General features: G+C 38.5%; 1 pseudogene; it reads left to right on the forward strand.

Annotated features, from left to right (window-relative positions):
• Nucleotides 1–25,014, forward strand: part of LOC128031467 (WD repeat-containing and planar cell polarity effector protein fritz homolog) — a 50,668-nt pseudogene extending 25,654 nt beyond the window's left edge.
• Nucleotides 25,015–26,228: the final 1,214 nt, after the last annotated feature.

A 26,228-nucleotide genomic window follows, 5' to 3' on the forward strand; every position in this document is an offset into this window, starting at 1 on the left:
AACTAATATTTTTTGGGTGATGAAATTGAATGAGGTGAGAGCAGGATTCTGGACAAATGTGAAGGTCAGATAAGAACCAGGGTGTGACCTCCTAAATAATATAAATACTTTTAATAATACCTTCCCAATGCTCTGCTGCTCAAGGTTTCGGAAGGATTGTCAATCCCTTTTTCGCCCCAGTCTTTTTGTCCCATTTTACCTTTCTTTTTTTCTTTTGTCATGCTTTACCAATCACCATTGTGTTTCTCAGTGAGCAGCTGTAACTTGCAGACTGTCCACTTGAACTTTTTCCTTAGGTGAACAGCCAGCCTTTGACCTTTCACCCCCTTCCTGTGTAGCTGACACTCTTTCATTGTAGTATGTGTTCTGCTCCGACAGCTATGCAGAGGCAGACCTGCCAACCTGTACGCTTTTTGCGTACCTGCTACACATTTTGACCTCAAAGTACGCTGGTACGATTTGTCACCCTAAACTACGCAAAAAATACAGAGATATACATTTTTGCTCGTATTGCCCAGCCTTATACAGAAGTGTACTGTAGTTTTAATTAAAGTGTACTGAAGTTTTTTTTTAAATAGCATAAAAAATTAATAAATAGCAAAAATTAACTAAACAGTTACGGTAAACAATAAAAAAAACTGTAAAAAGTAAAACTGTAAACTGTTTACCCCCACTCCAACACCCATGGTACCCAACAAAAAAAATCCAAGGTTGGCAGGTCTGCAGAGGTGCAAAAAAACAATAAATAAAAAAAAAAGTTTCCTTGAGTTTAGCTATTTTTTGCATATAGAATAGAACTGCATTTTTTTCTTTAAAGGTACCACTCATTTTATATGTCACACTTTATATTCTAGCAGTAGCAGTGTGACCCTGGACCACATAACCAGTTTTAAGTGTACATTTTTAGAAATGTAAATTTATAAATCTAAGCTTTTCAATGATTTATGGTTTATTAGGATTGGATAATAATTGGCCGAGATACAACTGTTTGAAAACCTGGAATCTGAGGGTGCAAAAAAATCCAAATACTGAGAAAATCGCCTTTGAAGTTGCCCAAATGAATTCTTAGCGATGCATATTACTAATCAAAAATTAATTTTTGTTATATTTACGGTAGGAAATTTACAAAATATCTTCATGGAGCATGATCTGTACTTAATATCCTAATGACGATAATTTTGACAAATACAATGATTTTTTGGCTATTGCTGAAAATATAGCCCAGCGACTAAAGACGTAAGGTTTTGTGTTCAGGGTCACATATATTCACATATACATATATATTTTATTATTATTATTATTATTTTTAGTTTACTCAGTAAACAATTTTCATTATTTTTAACTATTCAATTGGTTGTCTGATCTGAACATCGCGGCCCCATGCAGTGAAACAAAATAAAACATGTACTGTAAAGTACAGTACAGTAAAAGTACGGTAAAAAATTTAGACTGATGACTGATCTTTGGGAGCAACAGTGCTAGTGTGACGATTTTTATTTACTTTTAGTGAAAATGCTTTATTTGATCGAGCACCTGCCTAAAGTTTCTGGATGTATCCATATTATATATATGGTCTGTCCATTTCTCCATCTCTACTGTACATTCCAGTGCCTCTCAGCACTGTTTAATGTTGGATGGCTGCGATTCAAAAATCAGCAAGCAATGCTTAAGCTCCCAACGTTAGACTCTGGTTTTAAGCATATGCAAAATCTCCACTCGCAGAGCAGTAGATGAGAAAGACGGGTAAACAGAGCTGCCTTTCCAATCATAAATGCACCAAATGAAAACAAACAAGGGGGAGAAAATTGCTAAGTAAAAAAATAAAAGCGGGCAGCATGGAACGACACTGGATTGCTCTGGTTAGAAATGAACCCTGGATTTATCCTGGGCCTTCACCTATTTATTCTCTCTCTCTTTGTCTCTCTCTCTCTCTCTCTCTCTCTCTCTCTCTCTCTCTCTCATTTTTCTACGGTTAAAAAAACATTAAAGTGTCTCTTGCCTTCATCGTTTCTAATTAAAGTGTTTGTTGTCATTTTCAGATCCATAGTGTGAAATCAAGCTAGCAGTTTATGTAAGACCCGAGCGGTGAATCAAACGGTTCGCTCGGCGCACAGACACACACTTCAATCAATTCTGCCTCATATATATGTTCCCTTTGTTAAGTTTGCTATCTGCATGCTAAACCCATTTTCTGCTTAGTCTTCAGCATTTAAAAAGTACGCTTTCTTTCCCTATGTGGTCTTAATTCTTACCCCTCGCAGATAAGCACTGCCAAGAGACACACGGGGAAAAACACTCGTACACACTCTTATTTATGCAAACGTTTAACATTTTTAATCAATTCCCCAGTTCCTGGAATTTTATGATTTTAATAAAAATATTTTTTTATTCATACACTTATTTTGCATGTTGAGGTGTTATGTTTTCAGCAAGCATTTGACATCTCTCTCTCTTTTTTTTTTTTTTTTTTTTTTTTTTGATAGTTGTTTTGCATATTGGGGTGGTTATGTTTTTCGTACTCATGAGTTGTTGCTGAATATCCTGTTATCTCTCTCAAAACACTTCTCTTTTCATTCGTTTGATCTGCATATTTACCAGGCATCTGTACTTTGTGCACAAATTTTCTCACATTTCTTGTGTCTTGAACCTAACACATATTGTCCTTTTCACTCAATGTGGAGCGAGAGCAGAAATAGTTTCAGAGTTTTTAGGCCTGTGTGAAAAGTACTCCAGACATCACACACTGAACGTGGAGTGAGTGACTTTCAGGGACGACCACTTTTTTTAAAGAATTCCTTGAGTAAATGTCACAAATGGTTCTTGGGCAAACTAAATGTTGTGCTGCTTAATTTTTGAAGATTCATTGATGAATAGAAAGTAAAAAAAAAGCATTTATTTGAAATAGAAATATTTTGTTACGTTATATCTGTCTTCACTTATGATCCAAGCTGATGAAAAATTGACACAGCCACCTTTTTTGACTGCATTATTTATGCTTCTACTGTATTTATTCTCCTCTTTTTTCCCCCCCCAATGTATTCCTTATCAAGCGTCTCTCTGTCAGTGTTGATTCGATTTTAGAAGCCTCATGTGGAATGGTTTCAATCTCTGTCATATTTCTGCGCATGGCTGCTGTTATGATTCCTGACCATGTTATATGTGACGAGAAAAGGTCCGAGTGGAATGTGATTTCTCGGGTTAAATTCTTGGGCATGTGCAGGTGCAGTAGAGCGAATGCTTCTGTGTTGATTTCATGCCACAGAGGCCTGACAAGCATCTGAGTAGTGCAGACACACACACACACACACACACACACATTTACACACACCAGAAGAGCAGGGACTCAGCAGCAAGAACTTTCATAGATTGCCTTCATCATCATCTCCCTCTCTCACTGTCCCCCTCTCTCCCTCTCTCTTACTCTCTCTCACTGTTTGCTCTCTGAGCTGGAAAATTGGCTCAAAGAGCTCTACTGCTGTGAACAAGGCCTGCTGCTCAGCTGGACCTCTTTGGGTTTATCTTTCAAGCTGCAAAAGAAAGTCCGGAGAAGAGAAGAAAAGAAAAGAATAGTTTTGACCAGTGACTGAAACCAATAACTAACAGAGACTCACTTACCACTGTTCTCTCTCTCTCTCTCTCTCGCTCTCTCGCTCTCTCTCTTTTTCTAGCTCTCCCTTACCCCCCTCCCAACAAAAAACCTCCCTAACTTACGAAGATGCCATTTGTCTTTGTGAAATTGAATCTGTAAATGTTTCAGTGGCAGCTGTGGGATTTGCGGTGTGTGTGTGTGTGTGTGAATGAAGGTCTTAAGGATCACTCTGTGAAGATGTTAAAATCTTTGTGGTGGGTGGGAGAAAGACCCTCAAAATTTCCCCTAGTGCTGAGGTCAACATACTGCCTCTCAACCGGCTCTCCTCTATTTCTTCGCCTTTTTGTTTTTGTTTAGTGTTACCATGGCAAAGAGCTTAGCGCTTCCTCTCTATGGCTATCTATTGCTACTAAAACGAATAAAGCAGTGTAAGGATTGTGGAATTTCTCTGTAGTTCCTGATCGCACTTCTGGTCCGTGATTTTACACGCACAACAAAGCACAATGTTATTCAAGACATTTAAATGTGTGTATTATTAGCCAGAATAGTATCTGTAGCACTACCTAGCATGGAATTAGCAAAGCATTAGCCTTGAGAGGTCACAAATTTTGTCCTGAGCTACAAACTGACCAACTTAAAATGGCCTGAAAAGGTGTTCAACCTAGCTAGTTTTTTACTAGCTTAGTGCTAGCGGGGTCAACATTATCGTAGTATTAGCCAAAGCAGTTGGGGCGTTGGTCTTTTGCTAGCGTGGTCAGTGGGGTGTTGGTTCTGAGCCCGGGCCCAGCTGTGGACAGGCCAAGAATGGGGGCCTCTGTGGCTGGGGCAGGTGTGTCTCAGCGGGGCCTGGCTCTGTGGAGATCTGGCACTGTTCCGGATCTCCCCTCTGTGCTGTCAGCAACTTCTCTCCCGCCCTCTCACTAAACCCCTCTCACCCCCTGGGGTGCAGCGGGAGTCGGCCCAGGGGGGATTACAGCTAAAAAAAAAAAAAAGACAAAAAAAAAACCTCATCCCTGCTTTCACAGAAACCATCAGCAGCCCGCTTAACTCAGTCTCCTACGCTGGCGCACACGCCACGGTTCTGTGCCAGCCCATCGCTCTCAGTCTCTCTCTCACCGCACCATCTGCACCAGAAACACACATACTACAGGTAAACCCAAACTTCCTGCATGCTGCCGTCTGATAGGACACTTCTTAAGCGGTTTGTGTGCACATTTTGAGGTTAACTCTCCAAACAAATTTGATCAACATATGTGTTGAGCCTGTTATTTCTACAGTCTCAGCGATGGCAGAGCCTATGCTGAATATTTACTTGTGCAAAATGTTTGAAACTTTTGGTTTACCTGTGGTTCTTCAAGACCGCCTGTGTCTTTCTCTGGTTCTCTTTTACCTCGCAGTGGGTTATCTCTAATATATATTTTGTATACTTGTGTATATAATTTGAGAATTTAATTTAGCTACACATTTTTCTAAGACTTGTGGCATAGCAGAGTGCATGCTTTAATGCATTGAGCTGTGGTGGACAAAGTTTTTTTATTTATTTTGTATTTATAATCTTTTTCAATAATAGTTTAAAAATGTCTCAGCACACATGCTTCAACACATAACGTTTATATTAAAATAAATATTTGACGGTTTCAGGAACAAGTATATTAAGGGGGGGGGGGGGGTGAAATGCTATTTCATGCATACTGAGTTTTTTACACTGTTAAAGAGTTGGATTCCCATGCTAAACATGGACAAAGTTTCAAAAATTAAGTTGTACGTTTGAAGGAGTAGTTCTGTTCCAAAAATACTCCTTCCAGTTTGTCACAAGTTTCGGAAAGTTTTTTTCGAGTATGGCTCTGTGTGACGTTAGATGGAGCGGAATTTCCTTATATGGGTCCTGAGGGAACTTCTGCCGGAAGAGCGCGCGCTCCCGTATAGCAGAGCACTGAGAGCACAACAGACATTCAGTGATCAGAGCGAGAGCGTCGCGAAATGTCACAAAAGGAGTGTGTTTTTGGTTGCCGGTGCAAGACAACCCTGCACAGATTACCAAAAGAGAAACAGCATTAAGGGACCAGTGGATTGAGTTTATTTTTACAGAGCATCAACAGATTTGTGCAAGTGTTTTTGTTTGTTCCCTGCATTTCGAAGATGCTTGTTTTACAAACAAGGCCCAGTTTGACGCCGGATTTGAACATCGTTTATTTCTTAAGGATAATGCGGTCCCAACGAAAAAGGGTCACGATCGTGTGTTGGAACCGCAGGCGGTGAGTAAAACTGCTTCAAATATCTCTGCCTCCTTGTTAGTGCATCCGCCTCCCATCGGAGACCCGGGTTCGAGCCCCGCTCGGAGCGAGTCGTTGCTGCTGCTGCTCTCGTTCAGTTTCAGCCTCGGGATCTGATTCTGGATCATAAATAAATGGCTGAATCTGACTGTTAGCCATGTTTTGTTTTGGATGATGGTTTTTTTCCCTCACGGTAATGTCACAGCTTCCAAACGCTCTCAACGCAAAAGCCTACTGGCGCTCGTGATTCTTTAGCTCCGCCCACACGTCACGCCTCCAGCCGGTCGTGTTTTTCCGGGAAAAATCAGTACAGACTATCTTTCTCTTATGAATATAATAAAACTAAAGACTTTTTGGAGTTATGAAGGATGCAGTACTACTCTATAGGTACTCAAGATTAACAGGATATTGAGTGAAAACGAGCATTTCATCCCCCCCCCCCAACTAAAATTTTAACTGAAGCAAGTATATGAACTAAACAAAACATATGAACATTTTGTTTACGATGTATTACGAGGGAAAACCTATGTGAACCCTTCATTTCATCTGAAATAACTTTCACCAAATAGTTCCTGTAATTGTGAATTGGGCATGCACAACCAATTTTGGATTAGATTGAACTGGTAGATGCAAGGGTTCACATACTTTTTCTGAAAAATAAAATAAATAAAATTTTGCGTCCCTGTTTCTCTCTGCGTAGGTTTTGAGCTCTATCCGAACTGACGGGAACCCTATAGACTGCAGGATTCAGTCTGACCCAACCCTGCATGTCCCGACCCTGGAACTGGACCAAGAGGCCAAATACTCCACATCTGAGCTGTGCAAGGAGGCCCAGATTCCTGAAATCCAAAACGGTGTATGAATGTGCTCATGGACGTCTCCAACGTCTGTCCAGCTCTCCTTTACTCCTGACATCCAAACCCATAACCTGTTGTCACGACTCGCTGGAGCGCTGGGTTGTCTTGGGGCTTCAGGACTGCTCTGTGGTTCTTTTTGACCCACAAACAGGCCACTCCCAGTTGGCCTTCTGCTCCATGGTTCTAGTGGTACTGGCATGGCATCCTTCAGGAGCTCTGCTGATGGTGGGCAGAAGTCAAGGTGAGCTCCAGTGCTTTGATACGGGGCTCTCACTTCTCCCTCTGTAGCTAGTGAGTGAAGAACCACCTCCTGACTCTATAGGCCCCAGCCTGCAGCTCTCTCATCACATAAAAACCTCTGAGGGGCTAGAGGAGATCCAGTGGGCCTACTGTCCGATATCCCATGGAAATGAGTGTCTTGAGGCAAATGACGTACTGCTGCTTTGGTTTCATGGAGGGCCGCTTGCTGCACTGAGGCTAAGACTAGGTCAGTGGGACTTTTGTGTAATCTACTTGACTGAAATCAGAGCAGAGCATTTGAAGTATAGAGCTAAAGTTCCTTGATTGTATTTATGATTGTATTTATATAGCCTGGGGACATAAAACACAAATGTAAAACTCTCTTGCACAGAGAATTTACACAACATACACACATCGTTCCAAAGTTTGGGGTCAGTAAGTGTTTTTTTAAGACTTTTGTTTATGTTGCAAGGATGCAGTAAATAGAACAAAGAAATATGTTTCCACATTTTTCTATTTCAAATAAATAACATTCTTTTGAACTTACTATCTATCAAAGAATCCTGAAGAAAATGATTCCAGAAAAATATTTAGCACAAATATTTTCAAATGATAATAATTTCTTGAGCACTAAATCAGCATATTAGAATGATTTCTGAAGGATCATGTGACCCTAAAGTAATGGATACTAAAAGTTTAACTTTGCCATCACAGGAATAAAGTACATGTTAAAAAATGAAAAATGTTTTTTTTAAGTTGCAATAGTATTTCACAATATCATTATATAATTTTTTCTGATTTGATTTTTAATCAAATAAATGCAACCTGGAACATAAGAGAGACTTCTTTCAAAAACATAAAAAATTCTTACCAACCCAAAACTTTTGAATCGTAATGTATATGAAATAAATATTTGATTTAAATGTTATTAAATAATATTTGTGTCTATTTATAATCTGAATTTGTTCTAAATTAAAAACCGATTACTTGACAGACATAAGAGAACATATTACACAGTTCTGATATTGGATATACTGTAGTTTATTTTCTACTAAGAAAATACATTACTTTTCTTAAGAACTTTTTATAAGAAGTCATAGCCATGGTGTAGTGGTCTGTGCACATTCTTTAACACATTGAGCTGTGGTGCTCAGATGAGTGACATGTTTGAATCTGACCAATGACCTGATTCCCCTCTACTTTCCAGTTGCAAGGAAACTAAGTGCCCATAAAAAAAAAAAAGATTTCACATTATGAAGATTTCATGTCAGAATCGTTGCACACTTTGGGAAATCTATTGATTAGTCTTTCCAAAAATAATCAGTGTAGCAACCCACTAACCTGTAAAGGACACGCACGCATAAGACCAGCCAATCAGATTAGAGCTTGTTTAACCGAGAGAGTGCATGGTGTTATATATATTGTAGAACTGTAGAAGCACACAGACATTTGAGGGCATGGCAGAGGCAGGGGCCCAGTCTTCTGAGGTCATTCAATACCCACCCTTGGGCTGCCACCTCCAGGTGCATTCTGGGATGCATTTCTCCGATAAATCATTTACAGTGGCTTACAGTCCCTCAGGTCACCAGATAAAGTTTGCCAATCAAAACCAGCCCATGCCTAGAGTTTAATTTTGACTTTGGAAGTGAATGTGACTCCCAGCGAAGTTTTAAATGGAGAGTGTCTGCAAGAGAAAGAGTTTTATATGAGAGAGAGAGGTTGAATGCAAGGGAGGGAGGGAGAGAGAGAGAGCGACAGCAGTTCCCTCTGCTCTGATCGTGTGCCAAGGTTTTGATGAAGAAAGCAAACGCACATCCTTTCCGACTGATAATTCGGAGCAGCTACTGAGCAGCGCTTGTTTGCCCGTTTGCCTATTAATTTGTTTGTGAACGTGTTCGTTTGGCTTGTCTTGCTCACGCGCCCATATTTATTGACTTATATCTCTAGAACTGCTACATGATGAAGTGAGTGAATCGGACACGCAGAATATGAAAGAGTTGGCAGACCTCCAGTCTTTCCAAGGAAGCAGCTCTTTCTTTTTCTTTCCCTTACCCTCCCTTCTTTTATTCCTCTCCTCCCTGAGTTATCTCATCTGGGCACGCGCTCGGCACAGGAGAGCTGCTGTACGGAGTGGATACGGGGGACAGCTGCACGGCACACTCTGAGAAAGTAAAAAAAAAAAAAGAGAGTGAGGGGGAAACAAGATTAATTTAAAGGAGAGGAAATTGCACAGCATTGCAGTTTGGAGCCCTTTGGTTGCATCACACCGTTTGTTTTGGCTGTGCCGAATTATGTCTATATTAATATTTCAAATAAATAAATTAGTTGGGTCTTTTTATACCACTTACCACAATTAAGAACAAGAAAGACAACTTAAATTAGAGTCAAAAAGTGTTGTATCACAACCTCAACACTACACCTAACTGGACAAAATAGTTACATTTTGCACTTTATTTTTTAATTTAAAAAATGGTAACAATTAATTTTTGTATTTTATTTTATATTTTAAGTAACAGTGAAATTTTATAATCCAATTCAGTTTTATTCTCCAGTTATTTTTTTACTCCATTGGTGTCAAAAATTATTTTTCTTTTATTTTTATCACAATCAACAATTCATGTATTTTATGACTTCTTATAAATTAAGGTCACCTAACTTTTCTTTAAAGCTTTTTTACTGGACTGAACAGTTAAATATATGAATTTTTGGTGTTGCTTATTTATTTGCTTATTTAAAAAATGGTAACAATTCAATTTTGTATGTATTTATTTTTTTTAAATGTCATATATTTGTAAAAAAAAACAAAAAACTGACTACAAAAAACTGTTATCCTGCAACTTCTCATCCTCCGTGTCATGTGTTTCATTTTTTTCACAGGCCCAGGGAGAAAATGAAACCATTTCTTTTCAGTTTGTACTGAAACCTAACCTCCTTTCCAAATTCCTAACCTCCTTTCCAAATTCATAAAAAAAATGGTGGCTGCCATTTCATTTGCCGCAAAATGGTGCCTCCTTCTGCTCCCAACATCCGCAGGAGATGATTTCTGTCCAAGAAGAGATTTCAAATTGGTTTAGCAACAAAAAGAGATAACAAACATAGATCATTTGCTTTATTTTGCTGTTATGTGCATGTTCCTTCATGTGTAAGACATCAGGAATCATGAATATAGAGGCTCCCGAGGGGTTGTTTTATTGATAGGCAGGGGTGCTGCTAAGGATTTTGGGCCCCATGAAAAGAATCTTGACAGGGCCCCCAACACAGCTGAGAGTTTTTTCATATTAATTTACATAAAATCATGCTCTTTTATGGTATTTTGACTATCATTCTCATATATTTAAGTCAATCAGACAATTGAACTCCATCCCATGTCCACACCCGTAATTTGTCCTCTGTAATACTGCACTACTTCAGTACTGTATAATGTATATACTGTGCATAGCTGTACATGTGTAATATAGTGACATTTCTTCGTGGATGATGGACCATCACCTTCAACTCAACCTTGCAAAGAGACAGAACTGCTTGTGATTCCAGCAAACCCATCGTTCCATCACAATTTCACCATCAAGTTAGGCACATCAACCATAACTCTTTAAAAAACATCTAGAAGCCTTGGAGTTATGATTGATGATCAGCTGACTTTCTCAGACCACATTGCTTAAACTGTCCGATCCTGCAGATTTGCTTAATTCAACATCAAGAAGATCAGGCCCTTTCTTTCGGAACATGCTGCACAACTCCTTGTTCAAGCTCTTGTTCTGTCCAGGCTGGACTATTGCAATGCTCTCTTGGCAGGTCTTCCAGCCAATTCAATTTGCACTGGCTTCCAACAGCTGCTCGCATAAAATTCAAGGCATTGATGTTTGCCTACAAAACTACCACTGGCTCTGCAACCATTTACCTAAATTTGTTACTTCAGACTTATGTGCCTCTAGAATCTTGTGTTCTGCAAGTGAACGTCGCTTGATTGTGCCATCCCAAAGAAGCACAAAGTCACTTTTACGGACTTTTAAATTAAATGTTCCTCCTGGTGGAATGACCTCCCCAACTCAATCCGAGCAGCTGAGTCCATAGCCATCTTCAAGAATCGGCTTAAAACACATCTCTTCCATCTTTATTTGACCCTCTAACTTTAACACTCACTAATTCTAATTATATTCTTAAAAAAATCGAACTACCTTTCTAATCTTTTTGTATTCTATTTTCTTTTCATTTATTATGCAATTGTATATATATGTGTGTATGTGTAAAGACCTCTAACTAGCTTGCTCTATTCTTTTATTTTTTATTTTCTCTGTTTTCTTTTTATTTATTATATTATTTAAAATCCCATGCTACGTGTACTGTGTTAACCTAACTGAGACTTGTTATAGCACTTATATATCATTGCTCTTTTTGTTGTTTTTGATTGCTTCCACTGTCTTCATCTGTAAGTCGCTTTGGATAAATAAATGTAAATGTAAATGTATTCACATATATTTATATGAATATTTGTATTGTACACTGGCAATGACAATAAAGTTAATCTAATCTAACCTAATATTTTTATCATGACAGTTGAAATGTAACGGAAACACTGAAGAGCGTTTGAGAAAATTGAGTTCCCTTATCATGCACTTTAAACATTCCAACAGCCACCAGCATTCATTTTAACTGTAACATTTAAACTTATGGTAATTATCTTTAACACTAGAATGAACACGGCATCATTTTGACAGTTTTGAAATTTGCATAGTCAATAACTTTGTCTAAATAAATCACAAAGCCTTGCTGCTCCCTGACTTTTCCTAAAACTAAACGAATTTTCATTAAAACTAGTTGAAATATTTATGGTGTGTATAAAAACAGAAATATAATCATTTCTACCTATAACGTCCACAGGCAGTCATTTTGCGCTGTTTAAATTGAGTTTTGTCGACGGTCTGGAAAAGTGCCGTAGGCTACGATCATTGTCACGGGCGGTCCACTAACAATTTAGGCCTACTTAAAAACCCACCTTTTCTTGTGAAATATTGGGTAACATACTGTCGACCCTTTGCCTCTTTCACTTCTCTATTCACTTTCACAATTTTCTTCTCTTTCCGTTTTTGACTTCCAGATTTTTGAGGCATTTTCACATCCTCTGTCAAGTTGAATCGGCGCTATTGTGTTGCCTTGGTTACTGGATACAATTTGGGCGGACTGAACCATTTTATGATAATCGAGAGGGGGAGAGGGGCCCACGGAGGTTTGTGTTTCCTAAACAAATAAATGTTTTGACATTAGGAAACAGCAAATAGAATAATTTAAAGTTAATAATTTTTACTATCAAAAATTTTTTTTAGCACCACAATTTTATTGGGGGCTTCTTCGGGCCCCCACTTAGTCACGGGCCCCGAGAATCGTCATCGTTTACCCCCCCTTTACAGCGCCCCAGTTGATAGGCAACATATTTCTCTGTTTGTGTAATGTTTGTCAATAACATTATGGTGCGTGTGGTTTTTGTGGCTGTGCTAATGATCTCCTGTTGAGAAGTGAGCATAGCTGCGTTTAGTGTGCCGTTCAGAAGCAGATCCAGTATGGCTGGATTAAGCTCTGTTACATTATTAAAGGCGTCTTTACGGGTGTCAACTGCCTCAGGTGATTACTGCTCATTGTGATCACAGACGCTAACGTTCACAGGAAGTTAGCAAGAGAACAGACAGATAAGAGTTAGAAATAGAATGCAGTGGATACAGAAGAATGAGTGTGTTTGTGAAATGCAAAAGGATGTTTTATGGGTTAAATATATGAAATGCTCTTGACACACTATGAAATCTGAAACTTATTGTAAAATCAGCTCTAACCTGAAGCTTAACCTTAAAGCTGCTAAAATATAAACGGTAACAAAATCTACCATGCAGGGCCTATAATCATACAGATTTTATTTCTGAATCATAAAGGATCTTACTTTTTTATTTTTATTTGAATGGTTACTATTGGCACACAAGTCAACATATTTTACTAATAGACATAAAATACCAATCTCTGTGCTAAAATAACAATGATGCTGCCATCTATCTGGAGTCATTTTTACCCCCTCTGTAATTTGGCTCTGAATCCAGTGAAAATTATAGTTGATTATTCAGTAAATATACATTAAAGACATTTAAAATTGGCTTTCATCACTATATAGGTTTATTTTTCTTAAAAAAAAAATTAAATTTAAAATTTATGAATCGATAACATTATTTTGATGTCATTTTAGTCACCAGAATTGAACAACTTTCGAATTAACACATTGTATAAATTTATAGTGATGACAAAGTTCTATTTGTACTTTGTAGTATGTAAATACCATGGTACATAAATGTAATTATTATGTAATACCATACACTACCATTCATAAGTTTGGATTGAGTACATTGTTATTTTAGAGTGATTTCTGAAGGATCATGTGACACTGAAGACTGAATTAATGGCTGCTGAAAATTCCACTTTGCCACCACAGGAATAAAGTACATTTGAAAAAAAATTACAATAATAATAAAAAAAAACTTAACACAATAATACTGTATTTTTGATCAAATGAATGCAGCCTTGGTGAGAAAAAGAGATTTTTCAAAAAAGACAAACTCTTGAATGATAATTGATGTCAAAGTATATCATAATTTTCTAAAATTTGTGTTTATTGTCCTTTTCATTTACCTTATTTATCATATAGTGGCATGATATCTGCCATTTAACACCTTGCTCCCTAGACAGCTGTATTAGTATCGGCTGTTAAAAAATCTATATCAGTCGGCCACTAATTTATACATTCAGATCAGTTTGAAGAAAACTTGTCTGTGTGAACCTTTTGTGGTTAAAATAGTGTGTGGTTTTCTTTAGGTAAATGCATGTTTGAGAAGCTTTGTAAACAGCAGAAGGTACATCCATTAGCTCAATGTCCATTCAGATGCTCCTCCCTCTCTGATTGATTCTCTGTTGTATATGGCATCCGCCAATTCTCTTAAAGGTAATTCTCTAAACTAACTGTCAACAGTATCCACACCAAGTGAGTTAAACCAGAATCAACTGCATTTGCTGTGTGTCACAGTTCAGTACACCACACACACACACCTCTCAACAGTGCTACAGGGACAGAGCACAGACTGAAGATCGATCCAAATGTCAATGGCAATCTTACAGAGCGTCACTTCTAAAGATCTCCCACCTCATACGATCCAAAGCTTCCACAGCCTCTTTCTCTTTTTCTGTGTTCTATGTAATTGTGAAAATTTTATATATTTTAATTATTACTGTTTCCCTTTTTGTTTATAATATGACAAAAAGAGGATGTGAAATGTATTGGACAGTAAAGGATAGGGACTGAGAAATTGAATGTGTCAGAGCTTAAGGGCTAGTATTTGATGGAAATACTGCAACCTTTGGACTTTCTAGCAGTATTAGTTTCTTCCAAGTTTGCGTCAGTCGTCATATACGTCATATGTGTCACTTCATAATCATGAAGCCACTTATGTACTGTATTTTCTGTGTGCAGGTGTGTTCATTGGCGCTCAGCTAGGCCCAGCTGATATGGTACAGCACCGTTTGCACTGTGACGAGGTGGATGCAGCACTGGGATTTCTGGGTAATATGGACTGGGCCATGATGGGAGCAGAATGTTACAGGTCACTCGTCTCCATCACAGATCACCTGCTGAGAAAACCACTGGAGCAGCAAACTGAAGGTAAAGACTCCAGACCTGCAGGCTTTGATTTCTGAACGGAGACTAAACCTAAACTTAATTAATGTCGGGCAAAGTGCAAGGTCTTTAACATTTAAAATATCAGTATTTAAATCCTGTTAAGTGCTCTAGTGCTACGAGCAATAATTAATAAGACCATGGAGCAAAATAAAACAATGTTTTTATTCATTGAAAATGTACACACAGTGGCTCCAATAAGAATTTAAACCACTTTAAAAATATCAACAAATTATCAAATCCAAGTGACATTGTCTTAAATACAATTTTGAGTGAACTTTGAGCAGCATACACACTTTAAAAATTACATTTTTCACTAATAATAATAATAATAATAATAATAATAAAAGACATAACACTTTCACATGTTTCATAGTTCTCTGTTGTCAGTTAATGGTCACATGAAATACAGGTGAATACATTTATCAATAATTATCTTTTTAGTGAGTGTTTTATTTTAAGTGGTTTTGTTTTGAAGTGATTTATTTTAGTTATTACATTATTATCAACTCACAAACCCTCCCCAGTTCCCCTTTAGAAACCCCAGGAGTTCATGACATTTTGTACACATGAAAATGTTCAAAACTGCAGCCAGAAAGCACGTTTTAAATAATTTAATTAATCGAATGAAGTCTTTATAAGTTACCATAGTCACAACTTGATGTATTTGCATACACGTTAATCTTTGATTATTATTATTAAAAAGACTAATTAATTTAATATTGTGACTGTGATATAAATTATTCATTTTTTAAATTACTAAAATGAGCTCTAAAATGTGTTGCCATTGTCTATGATTCTAGTTTAGTCATGGGTGGGTTATGGACGCATGCAGAGAGCTTTGAGTTGGCTCTATTTTGGATTGAGAGGCTCTGGGCAGGTGCAGCTCGGGGTTTGAGGCCCCTGGCCATGTCACGTCCTCTCTCTCCTTCCATAACAAGAATCCCTGAGACACCACAGAGCAACAGTTGCTAAGAGAAAGAGGGAGGGGGCAGAGAAGAAAAAGAGCGAGGGTGTCTGTCTTTCACAGCTCTCGTGGCTGGTACACTATCTTTTCTCTCTCTCTCCTTTCTCACTCCTTTAAATGGTCCTGTGTGTGTGACCCCTTTTCTAGGCCTCCTCTCTTCATGCCCGAGTGACACCTTCCCTATTAACGTTCACACTGGCCGCTGTCTCTCCCGTTCTCTTTTTTTCATGCAGTTCCTCTCTCTCCCTCCTTCTTTCATGCCGATCGCTCTCGTTCCAATTCATTCCCCACTAAGTGCTGCTGCTGAGGGCCCCAATTGAAAAGGTGGAGCTCGAGCCACACAAGCCTGAAAGGGCAGAGAAGAGAGGGAGGGAGGGAAGTAGAGGGGAGAGCAAAGGAAACTAGGATCTGTTATTATTGGGACATGCACTGGGAAAACGAAAAATAGGAAGGATGAGAGAGCAAATTATGAATGGCCCATGAATATCAGTCCTTGTGAATCAACAAAGAGCAGACAGAGAGCGAGCTAAAGGCAGAGGAACAGAGAGAGGGAGCTAAAGGCAGTGGCGTTTCACCCCACGGTTTTGGCTCTTGGCTAATTAGCCACAGAAGTTAAATTAAACCACCCACAGGAGAGAGGGAGAGAAAGAAAGCAAGAGAAAGGCAGAAAACGAGCGGGGGTCCTTGCTCCATCTGATCCGGTCCCCTCCATGTCACAAAGGTCAGCTGAAACAAAACGGATAGAGAGCCCCACGTAAGAGCCCCCAGTATGAGCCAGGCTCGAGTCTCCATTGTCTCCGAACCAACAATAGAGCACCGAAAGAATTTATCTTGCTTTTCTTTTGTAAGAAGTCTTTTGTGAAGTGACGCACTTTGGTGTTGGAAGAAATTGGAGGGGTTGGAGTCACCCAAAGGGGTAGAGAAGAAGGGAGAGGGAGGGCAGGGTTGCCCCTCCACTCGTTCGCTGGAGTGTTTTGCATAATTGTAACGTTCTATACTTGTAATTATCCTCTGATGTGAACCCTGATAGTGTCTGCGCTAATTCGTTTAGCTGTATTTTGCTGACTTTTTTTTTGATCTTCCGATTAATTAATTCGATCATAATTGTGATCCTATGCTTTGCTGGTTAATGGGGTGTGTTCATGTGCGTCTGTTTGCTGGAAACGGAGGGGGCTCTGTTTTGTAACAGAGGGGGCTGAGCTGATATTGGCTGGTTTCTGTGTTGAGATGGATAATGAACCCTCTCACGCATCTGATACACCTTCCTCAAACACTCATGTGGGATCCTCCAGAATTGTCTTTGCACGTGTGTGAGTGTAAATGCGCAATTGTGCATGTAACGGTTCTCTCTCTTGCTCTGCTCCACTGGTCCATGTTAATTTGAAACTCTTTTCTGACGTCGAGCGAATATCAAGCATCATCGCTGGACCAACTGTTTATCCTGTCTCCATATGCCTCTCAAGTCAAAAATAACACTAAAAGGCCGTTTATCCACATTTGAGCTCTTAAAGCTCTTAAACAAATAAGATTAGACCAGATCCTGTGTCCTGTGTAAGCTGTGGTGAATAAGAGGTATAATATCTGATTTATGTACAGAATTATTGTCATCCCTCTTAGACGTCTGGATTCACCGGCTTTTTTTTCCATCTGTCTCTCTGTTTCTTGGCCTTCCTCTCTTTTTGATCTGGCTCAGAAAGCATTATTTTCTGCTAAACTGAAACCAAGGTGTTCAGATGCAATGCAAATATCCAGTGTTTTTGGCTCCCTTTCGTTTTCCCTTTTGATTCTCAGCCTTTACCGAAAACTTGATGCCCTTAGAAAGCTCTCTCTATCTCCATTGTTGCATCAGATTTTTGCTCTTAAACCTGTGCTTACAGAAATGTAGATATTCTTAAAATACACAACCGCTCTTAAGAACTGGTTCTTTTTAATGAATCATTTAAAAAGATTCATGAAACCGTCTCAAATTCCACGAGAGTTAGTCATTTGAATCAGATGCACTGAATCATTTAGAGATTTAAGTTTGCAGTTGACTCAGTAAATCAGGAATCAATTTTTAGTTATGTCCCATCCAAACTGGGCAGGAAGTTAAATATACATATTCACAACAGAGTGGTATTCTAAAAAACATGGAAGAGCAGCATTTGTAATTTTTAATTGATTGGAAGATAAACTTTGTTTGGGAATAAAACTGGTTTAATTTTGTATTTTTTTTTCCAAAGAGGTAAAAATATTATTCCATCATTATTAAGTGATTCTGTATTTTGTAAAGATAAAGATAGATAAATGTTAATTTAGATGTTTTTTAAGGTCTGACGGCCTGTGATTGTTTTGTTTAAAAAGAAGAATCATTGTTTGAATCGTGAGGTTATTGGCTCTCATCTTTGAGCCTGTGAAGAGCTAAATCAAGTCCTGTTTGATGTTTGTAAGTCACTCTTATCCCCTTTCCCTCAGTTGATCAGAAATGCAGAGGCTGGTTGACAATACAGGCATTAGTGCTCTGCAGGTCTGACTGTGCTGCATTCACCCTCCCTGCATCTCGCTGCAGCTCTGACTGATGTCCCTGAAGCGGAAGGATGGGTTTACCCTTTAAACAGACAGAAAGAGAGGATCTTATTAGTTCGGAGTCAGCACTGAGCTCCTCTTGCAACTTTCACTTTAATTTACCCATGAATGGGCCCCTCCTTGATGGACAAATGTAGTCTGTCAATTACATTATTATAAGTTCTGCCTCCATGTCTGAACATCTGAGGATCTTCTCTACTGATAAATAAGGATGGTGAAAGTTTTGTACTACTTTTTTACAAGCACTGTAAACATAGATAATATATATACATAGATGTTCTCTGAGCAGTCGGATGTGCTTTATCTTTGTTGTATGTCTCAATCTGGCATCCATTTTTGTGGGACTAATAATGTGACATTTAAAAACATGTTTGTGGGTTAATGGAGGTCTCCTGACTGCACGGGGCCCTATAATAGATATATTATAGTCTATTCTCTGGGATGAGAGGGCTCATATTTAAGAGAGAGAAAGAGCAAGAGTGTGTGAATGTGTGTGTGACACACACACACCCACCTGCTCGTAATGATAATAGTTTAAACTCTATTCTGACATGAAGAGCATCATTCCTGCTTTTTAAAAGATGACATAAGCTTTTCCTCACATCTTTGTGCTTTTTGAAACCAGTATGATTGCATCCAGTCAGAGTTCAGGGACAAAAGAGAAAAGGAGGCGACATCATAAAGGCGACTGAACAAATGAGCAAGACTGATTTTTTTTTTTTGTGAAAGATTTTGATACTTTTATGTTTTTTCCCCTTCTGAAACTTCAGACAGGTTATTTAATCTATTCTCTCTCTCTTGCTCACGCAGCCTCTCTTTGCACCTTCTCTCTCTTCGAGCAGAGTGCAAAAATGAAAAAGGGAAAAAAGTGAAGTACTGTCATGTGAGCTGAGATTAATTTTAGATTGCTCTGCTGTTCTGGTTTACCTTCAAAGGACCTCCATTACGTGGCAGCAGATAAGGGTGAGGTGGTGTTAGCCGCTGTAGCCAAGAAGAAGGCTAATGAAATAGACGCAGAGGCACAAACATTGGCACCAGGTGAGAGAATCATTCACATAATGTTAGTTACAATAAAATGCTCCGAATCTCCTACTGGCATGTGATTACATTTATAAGTGCGAAATGATCATAAACTGTTTTCATGGAATCTTTTAGAAAAATTATATTGACTTCAAACAGGTTTTTCCATCCACATTCCCTTCGTCTTAGATTTTGTGGACAAATTTAATAAGCTGTGATGGGTACAATTATTTAGACAGAGAAAAATGACTTGATTGTCCATCTTTTCCATGTAGAGTCATTGCATTTGGCATATCACAGAAGAATTTACTCTTGCTCCGAGTACACTGTTAATTTCATTCAGTCTTTCATAAAATGACGTAAGAAGCATGTGACCCTGATGGTGGCACCACTGGGAAATTAAAAAATGTCATTAGGTTTCATAATTTTTAATCCCTTATGTGATTACATTTGACTATTTTAATGGTTTTTGGAGCTCTGTGTGCAGATACAGAGAGAGTTTGATTCATTCACGTTGTTAATTGGCTGAATAGCACTGGTTTAAAGTGCATCGACATCAGCTCTGATATTCTGTTTCCTGCTGACCTGTTGAGGTTGTCCTACTTGCTGTTCATCAGTGATGTTCTACATATATTTCCACGGCCAGCAGGATGGGCATCCATTCAAATGAAAGAAGGCAGTAGAAAGAAAAAAGCAAGAGGGGGGTAAGGGACGGACAGAAGTGGTTCGGCTAACAGGTGTACGGATGAGACAAGGGAGGTGTTTAGCTTCTAATGAGGGGGTGAAAACTTGAGGGTGTGTGTGTTTCCCACCCTGTCTGCCCATAAGCCTCTTAATTATGTCCTTGATGATTTCCCTGCTCTCTCACCCCGAGCAGACCTTAGCCTTGGAAGGAAGTGCTTTAGAGTACGAATGTGAAAGGAACAGATGGGCAAGATAGTGTGTTTGGGGGCATTTTACTGCTCTTAATACTTAAAATGTTGCATTTATAAGTCATTGCCTGAGTTAATATATATATATATATATATATATATATATATATATATATACCCCTTCTCTCTCTTTTTCTTTTCTGTCAACTCTGTGTATGTTTTCGGGTCAATGGCTTCTTTCAGCTGCTGATATTGTGTTTGTGTGCAGGGATTATTCTGGAATAGAGTAATATTTCGAGGAAATTCTGTAGGACATTGTGGGGGATCATAAATGGGGAATGAGTGCGGTAGGGTTCAGCATTGTGCTGTGCATTAAAAAGACAAGGTGTTTTGTTTACATTTGGAGAGCCTGAAGCAAATGTCTCACACTGGCAGCCAACCGTGACTCTAAAGGATACATGCACACACCAGAAATTCAAAAGTGACTTAATATTCACACATTATAGGGCCATTCTCATAAATAAAACAAAGCTCAAAGTGTGAAACAGCTTTAAGGTTATTGATCTGCTGTAGCTGCTTCTGGACGATCATTAACTGACAGTTTAGCAATGTTGTCCATGTAGTCTCTTAAGCCAATATAATAAATTTAATCAAATTAATTACATTATACACTGATTCATGAATTAATCAAAAAATAATTTTATGTGCTAATGAAAATTGGACTTTCAGGTCAGTTTTGTTGATTTATTTCCATGTGATTTGACACAAGCCAGTCACTGGCCTACAATCCACAGCAGTCTATTCTGCAGTCGAATCTGTCTGTCTGGACTATTTTTATATATATATAAAAAATATGCACATTTTTCAAATATATACATCTTTTAGATTTTTTTTCTTAGTATATGTTAACATTTAATATATTCCTGTGATTTATTCAGAAATCATTCTGATATGATGATCTGGTGCTCAAGTATAATTTATTATTTAAATGTTGAAAAACTAAAAATCTCCCTGCATAGAATTTATTTAGTGTCTTTCTCTCTCTCTGTCTTTCATCCTCCCACCGTTGCTTTGTTGTCTCCCACCGTTGCTTTGTGGAGTGTGTTGAGTTGGTGAGAGAGACAATTGTAAAGGAGGACTCTGAGAAGAGCGCATAAGAGGGATCATCTTAAAGCTCACGGGACACAGACACACTGCTGTGCTGTAGGGTGTTCCCCAAGATCAAGTCTCACTTAGTGTCTCTTGTTATATGTAACCCTCACTGTTTCTGTCTGGGAGAGTCATGTACAAGACACCCATGTATTACACAATATGTCATGCAAAAATCTTTGAAATGTAAGAGCTCTTCTGTATGAAGCAGTGAAAGAGTGCAAGAGACAGAACATGTTAAACTGTTTCCCTCGGGGCATGGTGGGATTTTTGTGGGATTTTTCAGATGAGTGTCAGTCAGTGTACGAAGGGCAGAGTAAAGTCAAACTACCTTCAACCATCAGTGAGAGGCATGTTCATGGCTCCAAACACTGGAGCACTGCACCAAGGTGTGTTTTTTTTATATTTAGATGAAATTGTTAGCTGAAGCATTGGAAATGCCACAAACCATTCTGTCCTGGCTGCAGCATTTATGAGGGTGCATTTCTTAAAGGGATAGTTCACCCAAAATTGTAATTCTGTCATTACTTACTAGCCTTCATATCGCTGCAACCACATGGTGTTATCTTTTTCTGTGGAACACAGAAGTGTAGTTCCAGTCCTTCATTGTGATTGGCTGAGATGTGTTAAAGGCAGTTGTAAAATACTCTATAACACACATCTGTGATCTCATTACATCAGTATTACTGCTCCTTTGTGTTTGTGTGTTGCTGTGTCAGTGGTGCTTGGCAACTATTCTTCTAGACATTACTGAAGAATTCATAAGTATTTGTTATTAATTATTAGTAAACCATGGCTTCTTGAGGCTGATTGTTTAATTATACAATGACAGTTCATTTCAATGTCAAACTCCAAAAACTGCAAAAAGTCTCCATAAAAGTATGCCATACCTCACATAGATCACATGTGCTATATGGTTAAAAGCTGATCGCTTTGTGAAATTTAAGTCATTATTTGTTGATATTCTTGAGAACCACCTTGACTGGACAATCAACAGCATACAGCTCGGAGGGATGGAAACAGTGACTGAATTTTGTATTCTTGGGTGAACTATCCTTGTAAACCCATGTCAAACATTTATTACATAAGTGGGATATTTTGAGCAAACATCCATACCATTACAGTGAGTGTGTACAGTGAATGTGTGTGTGTGTGTGTGTGTGTTACATGAGGGTTGTTTTATTGTCTTATCCTCTCTCTGCTTCCATTGCTGTTGATGGAGGGACCATTGACTCTATGCTGACTCTTTTTCTTTCTGTCCCACTTAAGCTCCCTCAATCTCCTTCAAATCCTCCCTCTCCCATCCAGCCAGTTCTGAGCGGATGGCCCAATGAGGATGGGGTGGGATTAAAGGGTTTTTAAAACCTAAAATAAGGAGTTTCGGGTAATTTGGCAGCTTGAATCGGTAGTTTCAGGCCTGTACTGCTACACGGTCGCATACGAGACATCAGAGGGTGATGCTTCCACCCAGATATATAGCAGTCGAGAAAGTGGAAATCCTCTTCTCATTTTTCACTTTTTGTTTGTTTTGTGTTTTTTTTTTTTTTCAATTCTATTTAACCAGTCTAATCTGGTCTCCGATGAAGTTTTATTGTTTCTTATGTCGAGCCAATAAGGCTTAGAGACACTGATTCGAGCTTTATGCCTGTGTTGTGCTGGCAAAGAAAAAAAAGATCGGGAGAGTGAGTGAGAGGAGGAGTACAATGACTTGGTGGCATCATTGTCGGTTGTGCTAAATCCAGCCCTGCTCAGCGAGAGAGGCAAAGATGTGGATATCTGGAAACCATCCCGACACACATCTGTTGACGTATCCTTTCATTCTCGTACACACACACAGCTCACTCAGAGACACGTTCCAGCTCTTGGACTCATGACACTTTTTGCATCTGAGTGCATCTCTGCATGCATAGCGATGTGCATGTGTTTGTTCGCTTGTTTGTATGGTGTGGGCTGCGACCCGGAGGCCTCGTTTTCTCCTCCCGCGATTCCTTGTAAGCACCGTGCATCGCTAAAGGAAAACAGAAAAAAGCACAGAAATTGGACACCTTCTCCATCGCCAGTCGCTGCAGAAAACCTAAATCACAGCTCACAATATGACTGATAACATTCACGCGGTCTTACATGCTTTCTGGATTTGACGGCATGCCGCACGGTGGCAGCGTGTTTTTCGGAATACCCGTGAATCCCCAGGAAAGGCCTGACTCCCACACGTAGCTTCACCCTGTTGACGGTTGGGCCTGATGTGTGAAAGAGATCCTGGTCCGTCTGCTGTGAAAGCTAGTACATATTGATATTAGTGTGAACAGGATAGTAATGCCGGATCCTGTGAAACATTCATACCTCCATCTTTCTGAATGCAAAAGACCAGAATATTTCCATATAGCATTCACAGCTAGCAGTGCACATGTAAAACTGCTCTTGAGACGGACTGTATGGGGTTAGAGAGATTTCTTTAGTAAGTCATATGAAAAACATGATTCTAGTCTCTCTTTGTCTGCAACAGGGCTGGAGAAACCTCAACCTCTGAGGCTGCAGATGACTTCTCGAACACCCTCACAAGTCATCGCACCTGGCCCTGGAAGCACACAGGTGTGTTCTTTTGAATACAAGTCTGCTTGAGTAAATACAGTTCTCAAAGTAGATACAAAAGTAACAGGGTTGAATGACTACTTTGTACTCAGTATTTGGATCAAGGCGCACAGCTTGTTTTTCACATTGAGCTTTATGGTTATAATTTATATTGACTGTGTGTTTTACACAGAGCTCTACTGCCGTAGATAATTCCCTCATTAATGCCCTGAGAGTGATATCATCTCTTCTGTTTTGCCCTCTCAAAAATAGGTTCAAGTCGACTGCCTTTTTTTCTGCTTGTGTTGTACTTAGCTAATCATCCTAAAACATGAATGCTTTATTCTTTTCTGTCCCCAGAATAATTAAACTTTTTCCCATACATATTTATTGGACAGTACAGACTGTAGGCTATTACAGACATTTACATCAGAATTTTAATACATACCTAATCCTGAATGGTAATGGCACATTCATAATTTACCATGGAGAAACCCTCCTCCAGTTGAGCTGCAGAGGATGCTTGAACTCAACACTTCCACCCACTCGTACATACAGTACATTTACACAAGATTACTGAGTGACTGGCGCTCATCGGATCACCTGATTCAGGTGTGGATGCAGAAAGGTGGCGCTGTGACATGCAAAGCAGACGGGTTGAAGTAGATCTTAAAATGTTTTAAGACACTATGTGATTTTCACTTGTTAAGCAAGTTTTTCTTAATGTTTTTCTCTCTTTAGAAATCAACCTTGTTGACCAGAACACTAATGAATTAAATTTCTATAGTAGTATGGTTTATTGCTTACTTTAAAAAGACTTTTATGAGCAACATTTACTGTTCTATAATGATGCATGTGGACAAATCAGTTCTGCCACGAATGATGTTTTCTGTGAAAATTAGTACTTTTTGTTTATCTTTGTCATGTCTTGACTTCTAAAAAATGTAATGATTATATTAAATGAAATATTTCTTATCTATTACTGCAGTTATCGCTGATAGTTTAATAATGATATTCATATTTTGTGACTTTTAGGTGTCTGAGGGGAAACTGAAAGTTACTCATTTAGGTTTAGTGTAAATAGACACATTTTGTACAAAAGGTTTTAGTATTTTTATATTTAATTTTTTACAGTAAAATACTTTTTTTCTGAAAGAACCAATGTAACATTAAATGTGCTGGAACTATAAAAACTACTTTTAAATAAAACATTATGCAATTCTTTTGATTCGTTCTTGATTACTTTTTTAGGTTGATGCACAGTGTTTGTTAAAGAATTTCATGTCACATAATTTGTCACACTCTATCTTGGAAAAGGGGTTGTAAAATCCTGTTTATGGCCAGTACTGCACATTCTTGAGTGAAAAAAAATGTCTAACCTTCTTTTCCACGGTTCTTCCTTTCTCTGTTACATATATTGCCTAAGCATTCTGGCTCGTGCCAGTCACTATACTATCAAAATGGATATTTGAGAGTCTGTGTAAAGAGTTTTTTTAAATATGTATATTTTAGTAACACTTCACTTTTGAGAATGGCCACACTATATCCCTGTTCTTGATCACAGGATCAGTGGTGTGGTTTGTGGGCTGGGTTTAATTCTCCACCTGTTTGGTGTATGAGATTACATGCAGAAGAGATGCAGAGGGGTACGCAGTGCATGTCTCAAAAGAGGAGGCTGCCGTTTTCCCCCACAGTCTACATACACAGCGGCAGTGTCATAACCGTCGCCGGCCTGCTCTCCCAACTTAATCTGACAGCACCCAGCCATCCATAATCTAGTTACTCTGCATTCTGAGAGGATTTTCTTTCTTTTAAGAAAGTATATATACAAGATATGTAAATACTATGAATTGATGCTGGAAATTGAGGAAGGGTCAGGAGAGGAAGCTTTTGTGTTGTTACCTGTTTTAATGTCCGTCTATCGGTTATTCTTTGCACGTTTTCAGGAAAAATCAGTTACCTTCTGTTGTCACCGTATCATAACATATTTTAAACATCACTTTACATGTAACTGTTTATTGTTATATATTTTACACTCTTTAAAATAAAGTTTCTTTATTGCCGTCTGGGGTTTGTGAAAGAACCTTGAACATCTATGGATCCTTTCCATTACACAAAAGATTCTTTAATGTGGAAAAAAAAACCTTTTGGATCCTTTATTTTTAAGAGTGTATTTATGTTATATGTATATATAGTGTCATTTTATATGTGCATTAATTATGATCAACTAATCTGATAATCTAGCAGTTTTCAAAATGCATCAGTCTTCTTTGAATTATATTCATATTGTTTTTTAATTAGTCTGGCCTCCAGTCACTAATTGTGTGCCAGGAACCATTTTCAACAGCTCTGACTAAATCATAAAAACTTATAATCGCACAGGATTATTTGAGAGATCAGAGTTTTTCTGTGAATGACAACCT

This window comes from Carassius gibelio, chromosome A17, assembly GCF_023724105.1.
Source record: "Carassius gibelio isolate Cgi1373 ecotype wild population from Czech Republic chromosome A17, carGib1.2-hapl.c, whole genome shotgun sequence".
NCBI lineage: Eukaryota > Metazoa > Chordata > Actinopteri > Cypriniformes > Cyprinidae > Carassius > Carassius gibelio.